Below are 20,297 nucleotides of genomic sequence, written 5' to 3'. Positions count from 1 at the left end.
ACTTTTAAGCACCTTTGCCAAAGGTTTATAGGAGGGAGTATGCTGATAAAGCTGAAAGATGAGAGTTGGCTGGATCATTAAGCCAACAGCAAAGGGAGTTCTGTCCTTGACAAAACAGGAGTCAATTGTTCCGTATGTTCAAGGCTGTGAAAATAATAATAAAACGATGATGTTGCTTGTTCCAGATTGGGTGAAAATGTTCATGCAGTAATCCTATAATTAAACATATACTATCATATATATAGCAAGTAAATGTAAAGAAGTGGCAGGAATAAATAAATAAAACTGAGACAATGTTGGTTGCTATGAAGGAGTAAATTATAGAGCAGGTTCTTACATCTGCATAATCAGGAAGTTGCTGCTAAAGTTACTCTCAAATGTCTGTGGGATAGTGAGAAACTTAGCAACCACACCATCAGATTACTACTAATTATGTGAATCTCTAATAGCAAATCTTTCAAAGCAACCTTCAGGATCGAAGATTTACTTTTACAGGGTCTGATTCCTTCAGATTGTAATTATTCTTGGAGAATTAAAAAGATGAAAATACTATTTTTAATTTGTTCACTATTTTATCGTGCTCTTTGCCTCTGAACTCCATATTTCTTTCCATTCTTTTTCTATTTAAATCCAAGACTTTACAATGCATTGTATTTCCTAAATTGCATTTCCTCACTGACTCAGTGAGGATACTTTACTGTGTAATCTGTCATTGCCTCTACAATGAGCTCCGTTTAATCAAAGTGTACCATTTAATTGTTTAAAGAGTAAATGCAAACCATTTAGGCACAGGCTTATTTAACAATCTTTCTTAACAATGAACAAGTGAAGAAGGGTATACAAGCCTTGTTGAATATTACATAGAGTTGTAGAATCAGTGACTCAGACACAAGGAACAGTACAGGCCCTTCACCTCATGGAGATTTCATCAACCTTAAATATTGATCCACAGTAATCATACGTTTATCCCATTTTATTCTCTCCACACTCCAATCAATTCCTTCTGTTTTATGCTCTTCACATAGAGATTAAGGGCAAGTTACAATAAACCTATATCATTAGGACATGGGAGGAAACAAAAATGCTACACTACGGACTAGAAGGGCCGAGATGGCCTGTTTCCGTGCTGTAATTGTTATATGGTGCTAAGGGGGAGAATGTGCAAACCCTACAAAGGGAGCACTGGAGGTCAGGGCTGAATGAGGCTGCTTGCAGCTGATCTACAAATATTGTAAGTTGAATATAAAATGAAATTCTGTTTGAAGTATATTCTATTTCCAATATTAACTTACTGATCCAAAGGAGTATTTGAGACAAATTTGAAGAAATATTTTCTGTGCTTTTCTTGAATATCAGATCATAACTACCAAACTGACTATACAGTAGACTACATAAGATTCATTAGATTCTCGATCCTTAGATCAGAGTTACACAGCATGCTTTTCAGCCCAACTCATGTACAGTGACTAAGATGCCTATCCACACTAATCTCTTGTGTTTGACCAATTCACTGCACCTGTCCAAACGTATATTAGTAGAAGTAATTGCATTTGCTTTTACTATCTCCTATGGCAGCCTGTTCCATACACTCATTCATGAGATAAAAAGCTGCCCCTCAGATCTCAGATCTTTTCTCTCTCTCCATTAGCTTATGCCCTCTCATTTGAAACTATCTTACCCTGGGAAAAAAGTTTGTGACCTATATATGCCTTTCATAATTATATAAATCTCTAAAAGGCCACTTGCATCCTCCTTTTTTCCAGAGAAAATTATCCCAGCCTACCCAATCTTTCTGTAGCATTCAAGCCCTCTGGTCTGAACAACGTTCCTGTGAATCCTTTCTTTATCCTTTCGAGCTTAATCACATCCTTCCTATGGTGTAATAACAAGAATTACACACAATACTCCAAGTGCAGCTGAGGCAATAACTTGTTCAACTTGACATCCCAACTACCTATAATCAGTGCATGGATTGATTAAAGCAAGTATACTATATGCCTTCATCACTACTCTGCATACCTTTGTCACTACTTATAGGGAACCATGAAATTATTTCCAAGGGCTTCATTGTTTTACAGAAAAAAACACTTTTCAGGACCCTATCATTCACTGTGTATGGCTTGGCCTTATTTAATTTTCCAAAATGCATCAACTGGCAATTTTCTGAGTTAAATTCCATCAGTCAAGTTCTTGTCCATTTTCCCAGGTGATCTAGATTCTGCTGTAACTTTAGGCAACCTCCTACATTTCCCACTATACCCCCAGTTTTGCTGTCATCTACTTCACTAATATTTATAAATATTCACTCCTTATCTTTTTATTCTGGCTTTTGTTCTCTTCCTTTCCAGTCCTGATAAGGACTGAAACGTTGATTGTTTATTCCCCTCCATAGATGGCTACCTGACTGAATTCCTCCAGCATTTTGTGTTACTCATGACTCCCAGTATCTGCAGAATCTCATATGATCCTTAATCTTTAGCTCTGTTTGCCTGGCAATGTCCCCCCTGCATAGAGCTCAGAATAGAGTGTCTGTTTCAGAGGTTCAATATTGGCTATATAGACAATGTGGCCTGCCCAGTGTTAGTGTCCTTAGCCAAGGAGTACAAGCTGGTGGCATAAAGGTGAGGGATGAATGTGGGTGGGTGGGTTGTGGGGGGGAAGTAAGAACCTGGGAAGTGGTAAGTGGAAGTAAGTAAAGGCTGAAGAAGACCAATTTGATAGCTGCGTGAGATTAACCAAGGCCTCATTGCTGAGGAGGTTGGACTGGGTGAGGACACTGACTTTACTCAGTTTATCCATTTAGTTAAAGGATTTTGTGGAGGCAGCATTGGTGTATCTCTCTGGTGTTTTGAGATGGTGGTTATATGTAGTCCAGGTGTAAGAGGGTGCCCGATAGACCATGTGTTTAGTGCCAGGTTTAAAGTCTTGATCTTCAAATGCCCACTTAATCAATGAATCAAAGACTGTGCTGGCTCTTTAAAGCCTGTTGTCAATTTCACTAGTGCATGCTGTCTTTGCCAAGAAGTGGCTACAGATAATTATGAAATGATCCATGTTTTTCAGGAGTTCACTCTGAGTCTTGATAGATAGAGGGCAGGTTAGTGCAATGGGGCAGTTGGTACAGGGCCTTGGTCTTACAGAGCTTGAATGCAAGCTCTATCCTCTGACATGCTTGATTGAACAAGTTGACAATGTCTTGGAGCTCAGACTCTGAGCACGGGCAAAAGAAAGTACAGTTGAAATTCTGTAGTTTGCAGTTTGGGATTTGGGTGACCAACCAAAATTGAATGTGAAATTGCTGTAGGTTGCACTGATGTATTGCGTTACACTTCAAACTGTTACTGCTCCATGGGAACTTTGTTTGAAGTGGGACAAGAACTAAGAAGGAGCAAAGTTTTGGAGCTATTACACAGCCTTTTTACCACCATTTTTCACTGTTGTGAACCCATTAGTTAGAATCATGGTTTAGATATAGTTAAGAAGCCAATGTAAGATGGAGCTAAACTTCAGTGGGTAGCTGAATTTGAGGAGGGTTCCATGGTCCCTCCAGTCTGATGAAGTGAAAGATTTCAGTGAAGATGAAGACTGCCATTTGCAGTGGCTGGTGCTACTTTCTCCATTTTCTTATTGCTAAGTGGAGGTGATATTGTGCACTCTGCCTCTGAATAAGTGGGATTCACACTGTAATTTGAAGAGCACCTTTCCAGCCATTGGAGGAACTAAATGAGGAGGACTCTTAGCCTGTTTCAGATAGCAGAAAGACACCCCTGTAGTTCCAAGGCTCAAAATTGTGTCTTTTCTTGAAGGCCTGGATAGCAGTATCTCTGAAGACCTCTTGTATATCTTCCTAAATATGGACAATGAGATTGTGACTGAACCTCTTCAATGTTGAGCTCTTGTTTTTAAGTGTGCATGCTGCTTACTCCTGAGATTGGGTTATTTTTGAATTAGAATATGGCTTTCTCATCTTCATGGAAAACAAATAAAGTTGCAGATACTTGAATCGGAAACAGAAATAGAAATAGAACTTCTAGAAGGAAATCTGTCAAACAGCATTTGTGAGAAAAGAAACCAGATAACATTTCATGTTAGTGATTTAGTGAACTTAGATCTAGTGGAAGAGTTTAGGGCTTACGGCTTTCAAACAGTGCTGGTGTGATGCTTGGTGAGTGAGACTCAGATAAAAGATGGTATAGATATTGTTTAAAACAGATCAGATGATCTGGAGGAAGAACACTGACCATTAGGGGAACATTTTATAGATTTGGGGTGAGAAAATTATCTAAGAAAAATCATTAAAAATGCAATGTACCAGAAATTGGAAAATTCAGTGTTCATTTCAGAATGATGCAGAATATCCAGTGGGAAGATATGATGTTTTTTTTTTCTTCAGGAGGAGGAGGAGATCACAGAATGATACATCAGAATGGGAGTGGGTTTGGAAACTGAAGAAGTATGCAATAGGAAGCTTAGGGTCACCCTGCTGACTGGGTGCAGGTACTCAGCAAAGTGATCACTCAATCTACATTTGGTTCTTCCAGTGCAGAGAAAACCATGCTGTGAACATTCAATGCAGTAGACCAGATTAGAAGAAGTGCAAATGCACCAATCTTCTGTTCACACTCCTATTTCCCATCCACTGGCATCTTCCATGCAACCAGAGATATCCATTCACCTGTTCCATTGCCAGCATCCAGCAACCCAAACAATCACTCCAAGTGAAAACACCATTCACTCACTCACTTTTCAGTATAGTCTACATTCTGCAACTGCTGACTTTGCAATCCAGTAGGACCCACATATTGTCTGTCTACTTTTCTCCTTATTACTTTTCCTAATGTTTCCATATTCCCACAGTGTACTAAATTTACAAGATTAAAGGGAGGAATTGACTTTGTTCTCAATTAGTAGATATATTCAAAAACAATTGAATGAAGTAAATTTAGCTATTATTACTTCTTTCCAAGCAGATGATATATAGAAGAACAGGAGCCTGCAGTTGAAATCAGCTTCACATTTTTTTAGAGTCGAAGTCAATGTGGAACAGAATGTATGAAGTGAGAACAAAGGGGAGCCGATATTCTGTTACTTATTTAGCACCAACAGCAAACACACATTTCACCACCTAGGAGTAAAGGCATAAAGGTAAGAAAATCTTTCCTTTAAATAACTATTTTGCACAAAATGTGATATAATTTTTTTTCACTTTTACATACACTAGCTTTATTACAACAAAGTGACAAATAGATCTTTGAAGTACAAACGTGTAAATAAATTTAGTAATGCCACTGTAAATCAGACTAGATTTGTTGATTACTGTGGGATGGAGGAATCAAGTGACTGGTTGGTGTCTATATTTTGTTGTCTGATACAAATTAGCCTACATATCAAATTGTCTCCTTTCAAAGAACTTCAGTTACTTAAACAAAGATTAGCATTCTTGCTGCCTTCCCTCATTTCATGAGTTATGTGGGACAGGATAATGAAATAGCTTTTCACATGATTTCTTGGCGCCTCAGAAACATCTACAGTAGTCTCTGCTGTTGATTGTCCGAAGCCACCAACGCTTCTGTTTTCATTGAGGGAGGATATTTCAGTACCACTGCTGATGCAGTGCTGACTCTTAGCAGTAGGAGTACTGTACATCTTGGGTGATTTGCACCATAGTTATCAGCAAACAATGACCTTGGCGTCAGCAGAATCAGCTTCTATACTTATGATTTTGCTGTCACCTGACAGAATATTCCTCTTTGCTTGAAGTAATGCTAAATGTGACTGAAGACAAAGAAAAAAACTTCAGCGACTGTAAATTTCAGTTCTCTGCATTTTTGCGTCTGAATTTGAATGAAGTTGGCACAGAAGGATATTTTGAAGCCATTAAAGGCAAGACAAGATGAGAATTGGGATATTTATTGTGATCAGGGATTTCAACATCACTTCATAGGACCTAATACAATGACAGTTATTGAATACTAAGTTTAAGGAAATTTTTTGATGGAAGGTGGATTTGACATCTTAATAGTTTCTCTGTCAATGAATCTATGCACAAGGATCTCCAGAGTAATAGTAAAATTAGCTCAAAACTTGTTCAATCTGTTTCTGCTGTTTACACAGGACAACAAAGATTTTGCTTCCAGAGTACCTTTAGATGTATTTTATGAATTTTAGGCTACTGATTATGAAAATCACCATGAAATTTCCCTATCATGCACCATGTTTAATTAACTTATGTTTATTATTTCAATTCATAATTCAAGTCAATTAAAATGTTGCCTACAATGTAAGCTGGAAAGTTCCCTATCTTGTCCAGGCATGCTTGGGCATGCTTAGGCAGCACGGCTGCTGCATGGCAGGACAGGTTTTAGTAATAATTATTGGGTTCAGGACTTGCTATCACTGGGCACAAAAATTTCTATGAAGTATTTTGATATTTGAGACAGATGCTTCCCAGGATAACTGATGCCAAAATTAAGGGAAGCATTTTTGTTGGTCCACAAATCAAACAGGTCATCAATGACAGGCAATTTGAAGAATTTCTAGTGGGACTGGAGAAAATCACATGGAAGGCATTCAAGGAAGTTGTTGCATTTTTTCTCAGCATCTACAGAGCACCAAACTACATGCAGCTGGTTGAAAGCATGCTTCAAGCATATAAATCCATGAAATTCAATAGGTCACTAAAGATTCATTTTTTGCATTCCCACTTAGACTGCTTCACTGCAAATTTTGGTGCTGTTAGTGACGAGCATGGTGAAAGGTTTCACCGGGACATTGCAGTCAAGGGGAAAAGATACCAGGGCAACTGGAATCCATCAATGCTGGTGAATTATTGTTGGACACTTAAGCCAGAAGCTTCAGACACTGAGTACAAATGAAAATCATTAACAAAATATTTTTAACTTAGTTGAACTGTTGCAAAGCATCAGCAGCATTATGCAATTAAACACATTATATTCAATAAAAGTTAATTTGTTGTTTCTCCAAATTTCTACGTGGTACAAGTAGTCTGAAATTGTATTTGTGCTCATCTTCAAGCAGTCTATCATAAACAAAAAAAAATTGAGGAAATAACACTTTTGAAAAAATTGGTTGTCCAGTGTTATCATAATAACAACAGCATGTACTAACTTAATTACCACATCAGCTCTCCATCACCACAATTCTCCCTATTCCCTAAGTTTCCCTTTACCCTGACAACTCTCTCATGCTCACAACTCCATTTTGATTCTTTCTCCTCATACCTACCCAAGAAGACATTTACAACAGCTAATTAACCAACGTGCAAATGTTGGGCACAAGGGAGAGCATGCAAAACTGAACGTACGCAGCACCTGTGGTTAGGGTCAGAACTTGGTTCCTGGTGTTGTGGGGTAACAAAACTATGCAACTGTATAGATCAGGAACTTCAATATAACAGTAAGCTGTGCTTCCTAAGAGGAATATTTTAAAAAGAATTGGCATTAATACACATAAGGAACTACCAGGACAGATGAACAAAAGCTTAGTTTGTGAGGAGTAGCTTAAAGAATGAAAAAGGTAGAGAGATGGAAAGGTTGAGGGAAAGGATCGCAGAGCTTGTGACCTGGCAGCTGAAACCACAGACGTGAGTAGCGGGTCTGTTACATTCAGAGAAGGCAATACTGAAGGTGTTCTGAGTTTTGAGAGTGTGAAGGCAGATAGCGATTGAGGTGTTGTGGAAGGCTAAGGCCATGAACGCATATGAAAATAAGCATGAAAGTTTTAAAATCATGATCCTAATGCAGCTTAAATAAAATGCTGCTAAAAGGCAATAAAATACTATATATAATTTATGTTGGAGAGATGTCTATCCCTGAATTGGTACAATACGTGATATACATATAGCATATCTAATTTATTGTAACTGAATAGAGTTAGGCACAAATACTACAATGCTAAGTTTTCAGTGTTATATGGTAGATCTCAAGATATTGGTTACTGTTAACGTCCACTTGAAAGGCTTGTTGAAGATGCCGTAACTCTAATTTTATGATCAAGTTAGTTTATTATCATTTTTGTCCTTTGCATTATCACTTGGTAATTTTTGCAGGAAATACTTAGTTGTTTGTCCTTCCTGTCATTCAAAACTTCTCAATTTACTGTAATTGACCACATGACCTTTGTCACTTTTATTTCTTCCAATAAAATTATAATTGTTGCTGAAGCGATTCAGAGCTACAGAAGAAAGAATTTCCCTATTGCTACTCTGCCTTGAACTGGCCACCATTCAGCACATCATGAAATTGAACAACCCAGTGCAAAGTGCGAATGTAGCATTTGCAAGCTTAAAGAAAATATTCTCAGTGTAAACACTACAGAAGGTGATCTCAACTGCATAATCAATTTTAAGCCTTTAACAACTGCAAGAAGCTACACATGCATTTTAGTTGTTGTTTGACAATTTACTGTTTAACTTTCACATGGTATTTATAAGAGGAGAAGTTACTGCATTTCTGGTGGAGATCTTGATCCTATGTTGTTCGTCCTTCGTAGTCGAAGGTGACCATGGCTTCAAAGTCAAATGGGAGATTGGTGGCTGTGGGTCCGGAGGTGACTGATGAGGCCAATCCGGGCCCTGAAGGCTCGCCCACATGTGGGACACAAGTGGGTGGGTGCTGTCGTGGCAGTGGATGCTGCTCGGGCCTTGCCCACAGCACGCTTTCGTTGCGCCTCGATGATGCGCCTGACTTCAGCTGCACGGACTCCTGCGGTGATCTTGCTGCACCAAGCTGGACGGTTGAGGGCAAGCGTCTCCCACATGTTGATGTTGACACCCAGGCCTTTGAGGGACGCTTTGAGGCAGTCTTTGTAACGTTTCTTCTGCCCCCCCACTGAGCGCTTGCCCTGACACAGTTCTCCGTACAGCAGCTGCTTAGGCAACCGGCTGTCTGGCATTCTGACCACATGTCCAGCCCACCTGGCTTGGGCTTTCAGCGGGAGGGTGTAGATGCTGCAGAGACCAGCTCGTTCCAGGATTTCCGTGTCGGGGACTTTGTCCTGCCACCTGATGTGCAGGAGTCTGCAGAGACAGCTCAGGTGAAAATGGTTGAGCTGTCTGGCGTGTCTGCTGTAGACAGTCCAGGTCTCGCTGGCGAAAAGGAGGGTGGTAAGGACTACTGCACAGTAGATCTTCAGCTTGGTGGTAAGGCTGAGTCTTCTCCTCTCCCAGACGTTCTCACGGAGTCTCCCAAAGGCAGCGCTGGCTTTGGCAATCCTGTTGTTGACCTCAGCGTCTAAGTTCACTGCGCGAGAGAGTATGCTGCCCAGGTAGGTGAAGTTGTCGGCTGCCTGGAGGTTCTGGCCCTTCACCGTGATACACGGCTCCTGGTATGGCTTTCCTGGGGCAGGCTGGTACCTAACTTCAGTCTTTTTGGTGCTGATAGTGAGACCGAAGTTGTCGCAGGCTTGTGAGAAGCAGTCCATTTCACGCTGCATCTCCTGCTCTGTGCTGGCGTTGAGTGCGCAGTGATCAACAAACAACAAGTCTCTGATGACAGTCTCTCGCACCTTTGTAACTGCCTGCAGGCGCCTAAGGTTGAACAACCTGCCGTCAGTCCTGTATCTGACGTGGATTCCTTCTTCATAGTTATGGAAGGCATCTGTCAGCATGGCAGAGAATACCATACTAAACAGAGTCGGGGCAAGAACGCAGCCTTGTTTGACGCCATTTGTCACTGGGAAGGCCTCCGACTCGTCGCCATCATCCAGAACTTTCACCATCATACCGTCGTGGAACTGCCGGACGATTGTGATGAACTTGCTGGGGCAGCCAAACTTCTCCATGATCTTCCACAAGCCTTCTCTGCTGACCGTATCGAAAGCCTTCGTTAGATCGACAAAGGTCACGAAGAGGTCGCTGTGTTGCTCCTGGCATTTTTCCTGGAGTTGGCGCGCAGCAAAAATCATGTCCGCGGTCCCACGTTCAGCACGGAAGCCGCACTGGCTTTCTGGGAGCAGACCTTGCTCAAGATGTTGGAGAAGGTGGTTGAGCAGGACGCGGGCCAGAATCTTCCCCGCAATGGACAAGAGGGAGATGCCTCGGTGGTTGTCGCAAGACAGGCGGTTGCCTTTCCTCTTGTAGATGTGGACTATGCTGGCATCTTTCAGCTGTTGCGGGACCTGTCCCTTTTTCCACATGGACTGGAAGAGTACAGTCAGCTTTTGCATCATGACAGGGCCTCCTGCTTTGTATACCTCAGCAGGGATTGCATCGGGTCCTGGCGCTTTGCCATAGGAGAGTTGCTTCACTGCCTTCCTGACTTCATCTACTGTGGGGAGAGTGTCGAGGTTCTTGTTGATCTCTACCTGGGGCAGGCGGGCAATGGCCTTGTCGTTGATGTCGGCAGGGCGGTTAAGGACGTTGTTAAAGTGCTCAGCCCACCGATCCAGAATCTGCTTCTACTCTGTCAGCAGCTGCATCTCATCTGCGTTGAGGAGGGGTGAGGAGCCGGAGGACTGGGGTCCGTACACAGCCTTAAGCGCATCATAGAAACGCTTTATGTCGTGGCTGTCTGCATGGCCCTGGATTTCATCGGCCTTCTTGCTGAACCAGCTGTCCTGCATCTCGCGAAGTTTTTTCTGCACCTTTCTTCTTGCGTTGGTAAAGGCATTTTTCTTGGCTAGTGACGTGGGGTCGTTCTGATGCGCTCTGTAATGTTGATATTTCTCCGTTAGTAGTGCCTGTATTTCTTCATCATTCTCATCGAACCAGTCTTGGTTTCTTCGGTTTGCTGGTCCGAGATGTTCAAGGGCGGTAGTGTAGACAGCGTCTCTGAAGGCCGTCCACTGTTCCTCAACGCTGGTCCCGTCTTCCTGTGGTGTATCTGGCAGTCTGCCTTCAAGGTCATCGACGAATTCTTCTGCAACCCTGCTGCTTTTCAGCTTGGAGACATTCAACCTCTTTGCAGTCTTCTGCCCTTGGGGTCTTCTCATGGGCAGAATGCGAAGTCTGAACTTGGACACAATGAGGCGGTGGTCGGTCCAGCAGTCGGCACCACACATGGCTCTCGTCACTGTGACATCCATCCTGTCCCCCTTCCTGGTGATGATGTAGTCAATCAGATGCCAGTGCTTCGAGCGTGGGTGCATCCATGACGTCTTCTTACGGTTGGGTAGGCGGAACAGGGTGTTGGTGATGACAAGGTCATGTGTGGCACATGTCTTGAGGAGCAGAAGGCCGTTGCTGTTACACTTGCCAGGGCCGTGTCTTCCAATGATCCCTTCCCAGGTTTGGTAGTCTGTCCCTACTCTGGCATTGAAGCCCCCGAGAACGATGAGCTTCTCTGACTGTGGGATTGCTGAGATGAGGGCGTCAAGTTCTTCATAGAACTTATCTTTAATGTCACCTGGGTTGGTCATGGTGGGAGCGTAGGCACTAATCAGCGTAGCACTCTTCTTGTTTGCAAGTGGGAGCTGAAGTGTCATCAGGCGGTCGTTGATGCTCTCTGGGTGCTTGGTGAGTTTATGGGCGAGGTTAGAATTGATGGCAAATCCCACGCCTGCTTCTCGTCGTTCAGCGCTGCTGCAACTGCTCCAGAAGAACGTGTATCCACCACTACATTCTGTCAGCTGGCCCTTGTCTGCTAGGCGCGTTTCACTGAGAGCTGCTATGTCCATGTTGTAGCGAGCTAGCTCTTTTGCAACCAGTGCAGTTCTTCTCTCTGGTCTGTCTGCCTTGATATTATCTCGCAGAGTTCTCATGTTCCATGTGCCAAGGTTGAACACCATCACTTTCTTCCGCGTTGGGTTTGAAGTCATGACTTGCGCTTGACTTGGATTAAAGTGAGGGAGAGTTGTGCAGGTCGTCAGCCTCACTCTCTCGTCCCGGCCTATCTGGACCCAGTGGCAAGACATAGTCGAGACGGCTGGAGATAGGTCAGGATGCAGTGGAGGGCCAGCAGTGTTCTGTGTGTCTCACTGTGCCCTCTCAGCGCTCCACGACACATTGCTGAGAATCGCCTTTCTGCCCGTTGAACCAGTGATGGTTTCTTCCATGCAGTCCGCCGAATCCAGGCTTCACACGCTAGGTAGACAAACCCTGAGTGTTGTGGGTCTACGGTGGTTCTTGCAGCGTGCTCGCAAGCCTCCCTACCCATTGTTGGACATTCTCATCCGCCTTTGCAGCCGTTGGGAGATGTCTCCTCTTCCGCCTGCTCCGCCGTTGGGATGATCACCTAGTGGTGTGGTAATGACACCACCCCCTCACTTATTTTCGCCCACTAGCTGCTCCACCTTCGCCGGGTCCTGCAGCTGCTCCCGACCGTACCAGGTGGCGGGGGCGGGCGGCGGCGGTCGCGACGAGCGGCAGGCCAGCTCCAGGCCTCGGGCCTCGCCCCCTCCACCCGTCGCCGCCTCGCCTTATACCTGTAATCCTATAGACTGTAAGTGTTTTTGAGTGGAAGTCATCAGTTCATCAACCTGTCATATTCATGGTTCACAAACTTTTACTAACAATTTCAAAAAATGTAAAGACTTGATCAGATGTTTATTGTATTTAAACATTTTCCAGTTCCTTCTGTTAATTTCATCATCTGCTTTCAGATTTGTAAGCAAATTTTAATCCAGTCTTCTATATGAATCTCACTTGTAGCACCTTTCTGAGAACCTACTTAACATCTATGTATACTACAGCCACTGCATTGTCTTTTTCTTACTCTGAACCATTTCCAGAATTCAATAAGTTTGGTTAAATGTAATAGTTGTTTCAGAAATCTGCACTGTTTTCCAAGGGGCAAGTCTTTGGTAATTGGCTGATATTTTTGTTACGTGTTCACGGAAGGTAGATATCACCAGAAAGACAAGAATTTCTTTCCTATTCTTTTGCAGCATCAAGAAAACAGTGGTAAACTAGCCTCTTCAACTACAATGGCACTTCTGATTAAGGTCATCTTACTGCATTATGACCAAGTGAGTTCCAGGATTTAGGTCCAGCAACAATAAAATAATGGGGATTGAAGTAGAGTAGAGCTACTAGGGCTTGATGTTTCAATCCCTATGGTAAGTTGACACTCGCGATGTTGGCAGTGGTTTTGGAGTGGTGACACGGAGGGAGGGTAGGTACGTCATCTGGGTCATCAGGTGGGCATCCTCCTTCTTTGACGTTTCGTTGATAAGCCCACGACATCTCCAGAGGGCTCAATGGTGCTACCTGGTGTCCCAGATATGCCCCCCTCAGTTCCATACCCTCCTGTCTTCATCTTGCAGCCCAGTTGTTGTCTTTCCTTTTAATCCAAATCCAATTGCTGCTTTCTTCTGCTGCAGTTGACAAGGACTTGATTGCTTATTGAAGGGAGAGACCCCTCACCCCCATCTTCTTCAAAAGACTGGTCGTAGATGTAGCAACGAATCCCCTGCATCCCACTTCTACAGGGAAAATCCTGATCTTCCAGCCATTCTGGGCAGCTTCAGTTGCCAGTTCAGAGCACTTGGTCTTTTTCCTCTCATAAGCTTCTTTGACACCACCTTCCCATGGTACTGTCAATTCCACAAAATGCATTTTTCTATTCGGTTTAATGACTTCCATAAATAAGCTGAAAATACTCAGCTGATCAGACAGTGTCTATAGAGAAACAGAGTTAAAAGTTCAGATCAATGACTGTTTATCAGTTCTGGGAGAGTGAGAAATAAAGTATTTTTTAAATTAGAGAGGAAATGGAGTCAGTGGAGATAAGAAAGGGAATATCTCTGTTTGAAAGTAAACCAACAGAAGTTGAATGCCATAAATAGGGCTAGTGCCAATTATGAGAGGGTGGTTACAGTTCAGTTGATCTGTCTTGAGCAGAGATAAAAAGAAAATGTAAAACAAAGGGGGAGAAAAGTAAAGATAATAGTGGAATTATGAGATACAAAATATTGTTCCTAAATGCCTGACCCAAAGGAGAAGGCTGGAAATAATACCATGTCAGGTTTCAATCTATGGAGAGTAAAAACAAAACTAATGCTACTTGTTCATCAGAAAAAAAAAACAAATCTAAAATTGTTGAGTTCAAAGTTCTATGGACTGTGGAGTGCACAGGTGGAAGGTTAGATACTTTTCCTCACGCTTGCATTGGTGTAATTTTGTGTCCTGATATTCTTAATCATTGGTGGAAAGTTCAGAAACCTCCTCTCTAAACAGAGATGAACTTAAATTTTTGTTGCACATATTCAGGCAGTCGCAACAACATTCAAGATTCTCTGTTCTTTCTTTACCTTTGTACAGTATTAGAGTTTGTAGTTTGGAGAGCTAAAGGATGAATTAATCATTACAAAAGACCTAGTTTCAGATATATTCTGTAAAACACATTATCTATGTTGAGCTTTTAGTCGATAGTAATCCTCAGTACAGTAGTGGATTAAATTGTGGTAACGCCACTGACAGCCAAGGGGGAAGTAAAAGGTTATTGGGCATGGTTAATGCCTGTTAATCGTGTTCAACAAATGTTGCTTACATTTGATCTCAACTCTTACACTCAGAGCTGGATGAGACTAAATTTCATTCACAAAGTATCTAATTGATGAAAGCCTGGGCACTTAAAACTATCATGGAGTACAGTGTCCAGCCACTGCCCATTTCTTCCTGGTATTAAGATTAGTGAATATTACAGATAGGGGATGGAGCAGCATAGAGTTTTATGAACTATTTTAAATTTGAGGTGCTACATGAACTTATAAAAGCCATCCTGCACATTCACTGGACAGATGAGAACTTGATGTAGCCTAAACAGAGTGAAAGATGAGGTCCTGAAAAGTCAATATAGATATTAATGTAGGTGGTAATGGCCTCCTTCTTGTGCTCCTCCCCCTTCCCCCCCCCGCCTTTCTCTTCTTCCATCCATGGCCTTCTGTCTCTTTCACCAATCAACTTCCCAGATCCTTGCTTTATCCCTCCCCCTCGAAGTTTCACCTATCGCCTGGCGTTTCTCTCTTCTCTCCCCGCCACCTTTCACATCTACTCCTCAGCCTTTTTCCTCAAGTCCTGCCAAAGGGTTTCGGCCCAAAACGTCGACTTTCTCGATAGATGCTGCCTGGCCTGATGAGTTCCTCCAGCATTTTGTGTGTGTTGCATAGGGAGTTAGGCAGAAGGTTAAAAACAGCACAGCTAGGGCTGTCATCTCTGGACTTATTTCCGTGCCATATATACTAGTGAAGGTAGATGTATGAGCAGATGCCAGATTAATAAATGGCTGACGAGCTGGCGCAGTCAGCAGAGCTATTAAGATTAGTTAGAATAAATCTGTTTTCTCTTGAGAGAAAAAGTCGAGAGGTCTAAATGAAGCATATAGCTGGTGTCTGTTTCCAATGATAAAGATATTTAAAACTATAGAGCATAGATTTAAGGCAGGGAGGAGATTTAAAGTGGAACTGGGGGGTAAATCTTCTCATACAAGTAGTAGTTGATATCTGGAATGAGCTGCTAGAGAAGGTGCTGGAGACAAGAAGTTTAATTACAATTAAGAGGCACCTGGGCAGTTATTTGAATGAGCAAGACACAGAATGATATGGAATTAATGCAGGTAAATGGGAGTAGTAGAGATAGGTATCGCGTTCAGCTATGTTACGAAGGACCAAAGGGCCTGTTTCTATGCTGTATAACTTTATAACTTCAGGACATTACACTTGCTGAAACTAGAGAATCTCTACCAGTCAGAGAGAGCTATCGAATAGCGTTTTGCAGTAAATAACACCTAATCCTATCATGTATGTTCTATCTTTCTGACAAGTTACATGTTTCTGTACTTTTTATTCTTTCATTTATTGTCAAGTCAGCAAGTGAGAAATTGGGAGCTAAATCAATCTATTGAAATTAAAAGCAATGATTTCACTGCAGAACAAGGTTTTTGATAGTTCAAAAGCATATTGGCTCTTACTTGAGCGTAGATACAGAAGGGTTAACTTCAGAATTAAGGCAGACATCTATGGAATTAATTTCCCTGGAATATATTTATATAATTCAACATACATGCTCAAAAATGAGGGTCATTGCCATGTATATTAATTTGAAATCAGTTGGTAAAAAGAGTACAAGTGAAGGTCACTGATAAGAATAATCAGCTGTATGAAAGCAATGTTCTGAAGAAAACATTTTTGTGTTTTTAAGGTTTTAGGCTAAACAGTGCTTGTTGCTAATGTTCTTTACCAAGGTCAACAAAGTCTTAAAAATATACTACTTTCAATATTTTTTAAAAATAGCTTGTGGTTAATATTTGGTGTTTTGGAGAAATGATTATGTTTTAAATAAGCATCACTGAGCAATTGAGATTGTCCGGGAAATGGATAAGAAATGATACTTTAAGTTAAAAAAGTATCAAATTGTCTATTTTAATGTTTTCATTTTAATAAAAATATCCAAAATGCAACAATTCTTTATAAATTTCTTAGTTTGGTTGATTTGATTACTATACTGTATACTAAGGTGGAATATGTATGAACATATCGTAACAGTTAGGAGCAAGCCATGTGGTCCCATTCACCCAAACCGACACAATTGTGATGACTTGTATATCACAATGTGTACTTATTCCATCAAATGCTAAAATGGGTGGAAACCAATACATCAGAAAATGGGAAAGACAATAAATTTAAAAAAAAACAGAATAGTTTGGAAAAATATCAGGGACATTTTGCTCCAAACTACATTTAAAATTATTCCAGAAGATCATATTGTACCTGATACTATGCTGTGTGGTATCTGTTTTCTGTAAATTGCTAGCTCCTCAACAGAGAGAAATGGGTGCAGTTCTTTTTGTCTGAAGAAGAGGTAATCAAACAAAATTCTGATAGGGATTGTTCCACTGGAAGCTGATAATGAGCTGAATGTCCCTCCTCTGTGTTATAACAAGTAATTAAGGCAGATGGTGTATGCTCCAAATCTGCAACAAAAAAGAAAAATGGCAATATATTCAATTTGAACTGAGGCAAAAAAAAAATACTGTAATGTGGGTGGAATAAAGGCAGAACCAAAAAATTCCATGAAATGTCCACAATCATCAGCACACCGTAAGCAGGCTAGGGACATCCGTGGGAATTGGGATACGGTCAGCTTCTTTTTTGTGGTAGCAGGTTTGTAGCCCTAGCTCTTTCCCAAATAACACTTCATTTAGCATTTGGATAAAAGTAGTTTTGGATATGTAGCAGTTTAAGAGAAATAGAACTGTCTGATTGAATCGTACAATAAACAGTATGATTTATATTCATAACTCCGATATTAACCGCAAAAGGAAATACTTAAATTCTGTACATTTTGCTGTCAACATTCCGGATTTCTTTTCCTGTTTTCCTTTGCTTTAGTATTTTGTTGCCTTTTATAGGTCTCTCGACCCTTTTTTTCTCCCAAAAAAAATCCTATCTTTCAAAATTTTACTTACTTCCAACTTCCTGAATGTTGCAATTCATTTTAGAAGTTGAAATAAACTTTAGTTTAACAGTAGGTGATTTATACTGTTAGCAGTTCTTCAGCCAAGGGAAATCAGTAGCTATGATTGGCAGAAAAGAGTTGTTGAAGTGGTTCACAAAGGAAAATTACAGTCAAGTAAATAAATCTAGGCAATGATCATAGTTTAGTTTTATTCTGAATCTTGACAAGATGCCGGCAGTGACCAACGTGACTAACAGCGACATCTCGCAGACAGTTCACAAAACTAATTATTTTCCTTCTTCTTTTAAATGTACTTCTGCTCCTGTGCACCTGTAACTTACATTTTGATAATATGTTTTTGTGGTGACTGAGTGCTTTGGCACTTCTGTTGTCTCTGAGGGAATTCAGCGAGGTTGAGGATGGAGCACAAGGTCATGATTGGCTACAATTCATGACCATCTCGCCGATTAAACCAATGAGCAAGATTGAAATCAATGAGGACAAGAGTGGAAGGCAAGCAGGTGTTCAATGCTGTCTGCCTGCATTTGCTTGGTCTCCTCTTCCTCTTCCTCTCGCTCGGTGTTGCTGAAGGAAGGTGCTGGATCTTGGGTCTTGGGCAAGGTTTGATTAGTGCAGTTTGTGGATTCGACTTATTTTCAGAAAACTCTACACTTCTTGTACATGTGCTGGTTTTTGGATACTCCTTTTTTATTGTTACTTTGTGTGATTTTGATCTGGTTCTGTGGCCTGTAGGCAACAAATGACAGAATGCCAAGTTGAACTGTACTGAACGTTCTTAACCTGTTTCAATTACTCTATCAGTTGATGTTTAATATTCTGTGTGTTATTTGCTCGTGTTTTGCCATATGTCTGATGTGTTCTTTTTTTTTGCACATTGGGTGTTTGACGGTTTCTTTGAATGCTTTCATTGGGGTTTCGTTGTTTTGAGGCTATCAGCTGGGAAACGAATCTTAGGGTTGTATTCTGCATGCATACATTGGCAATAAATGTATTTTGAACTTTGAATCAAATTTCAGCTTCATGGTTTTCACCTGATCAATTAACTCCAGATTGTTATAGGTGGGGGTGGTAATGGGGACAAGCTCCCACTACCTATTAAATGCTCCCAATGGCATACACTTCAAATAGCTTCTGACAACCAAGTGCAGCTCCTGGACTTCTTGTTTGGCCTAGGTCCTAAATCTGGCGGAACCGTTTCTAGGGCAGGTTTCCAGCACCTTAAAACTAGTCACTTTGGGCAGATAGGGCTCATCAGCTCATCTAGGAGAAGAATATCTCTGATCTCAAACTTCTGCTACCTTGCGGCTCTCCCCACTCATGGGGAGATCTTTGGGCATAAACCGTGAAGGAAGAATCTGGAACTGAAGTTCCTAAGGGAGTCCTTTATTAAGTACAATGTTAACTGGTAACTCCTGCAATGCTGCTGGTACCAAATTGTATCAGTCTCTGCCATTCCTTTGGATTCATCAGATGCCTGGAGAGGGGAAAGCTTGCTACATGGGCAACAGCTTGCTCTCCATACTATCCTACTCAGGCTTGTGTATCTAGACATCCAGGACGCAACATCCATGGTTGACCCTAACCGACGGAAGCCTCACTCACTCACAATTAACTCATAATAAAATAGAGCCCATCTCTGTTTAAATAAACACATTCACGTAATTTATTCAAAAATACTCTTTCCCCTCAGCACTCTCAGAAGTCTTAGCACCTCACCCCTCTCCCCTCTTCTCCACCCTTAAGCGCCTGGTTCCATCTACCTACCATCCTTCATACTTGCTGGGTGCACTCATTATATACTGTCTGTCAACCCCCACCATCTCTTCTTTATATCGGCTACCTTCCCGCTCCACTCTTAATGTTAATGCAAAGCCTCAACCAGAAGCATTGACAATTCCTTTCTCCAACCCACTGCTTCCACCCTTCCCCGATGCTGCTCTTACTCTGAGTTCCTCCAGTGGTTTGTTTTATTCTCAGTCTGTATTGAAACATATTCTAATTCACTAGCTTTTGATTTCTTTGTTACTTTATCTATATTTACTGTGTATTTCCTTTTAATTGATAAATGAAAAATATCTGTTTAACTTGGATTCTCAGAATTCTTGATCTCAACTGTAAAAGTTAGCATCAGTATTAATACTGATCCTTTCATTCATCACTAAAAGGAGAATATAACATAATTGAACATAAAACTCAAAGTTAGTTCAATGGAGGGGAAGGAAAAAAGACATACATACCTGATGCAACACATACAAAATGCTGGAGGAACTCAGCTGCATCTATGCATATAAATAGGTAGTTGATGTTTTGGGCTGAGACCCTTCCTTAGGACTGAACAGGAAGGGGAAAGATGCCAAAATGAAAAGGAGGGGAGAGGGGAAGGAGGATAGCTAGAGGGTGATAGATGAAGTCATGTGGGTTAGAAAGATAAAAGGCTTGAGGGGTAGGAATTTGGTAGGAGAGGAGCGTGGACAATAGGAGAAAAGGAAGGAGGAGGGCACCCAGGAGGAGATGATTGGCAGGAGGGAAGAGATAAAAGGCCAGAGTGAGAAATGGAAGAAGGAGGGAGGGGGATGGATTTGTTTTTACTGGAAGGAGAAATTGATATTCCTTCTATCAAGTTAGAGGCTACCCTGATGGAATATAAGTTGTTGCTCCTCCACTCTGAGGGTGGCCTCATCTTGGCACATGAATAGGCCATAGACTGACATGAATGAATGGGCCACACTTCATGTTTACATAGCAGACCCATTAGTCGCTATATATATTGAAGGCTCTGCAATATTCACATGGTTACTTTATACAAGCAGATATATCCATAAGATAATAATTCATTATATCACTTTTATTTTATACTCCATAGATTGTTATAATTTAACTTTTGGAAAGGAAAAAGTTTTTATGCTGCTATTAACAAACTTTG

This window comes from Mobula hypostoma, chromosome 3 (genome assembly GCF_963921235.1).
Source record: "Mobula hypostoma chromosome 3, sMobHyp1.1, whole genome shotgun sequence".
In the NCBI taxonomy this organism is placed as follows: domain Eukaryota; kingdom Metazoa; phylum Chordata; class Chondrichthyes; order Myliobatiformes; family Myliobatidae; genus Mobula; species Mobula hypostoma.
Note: the sequence above shows the minus strand (reverse complement) of the source record.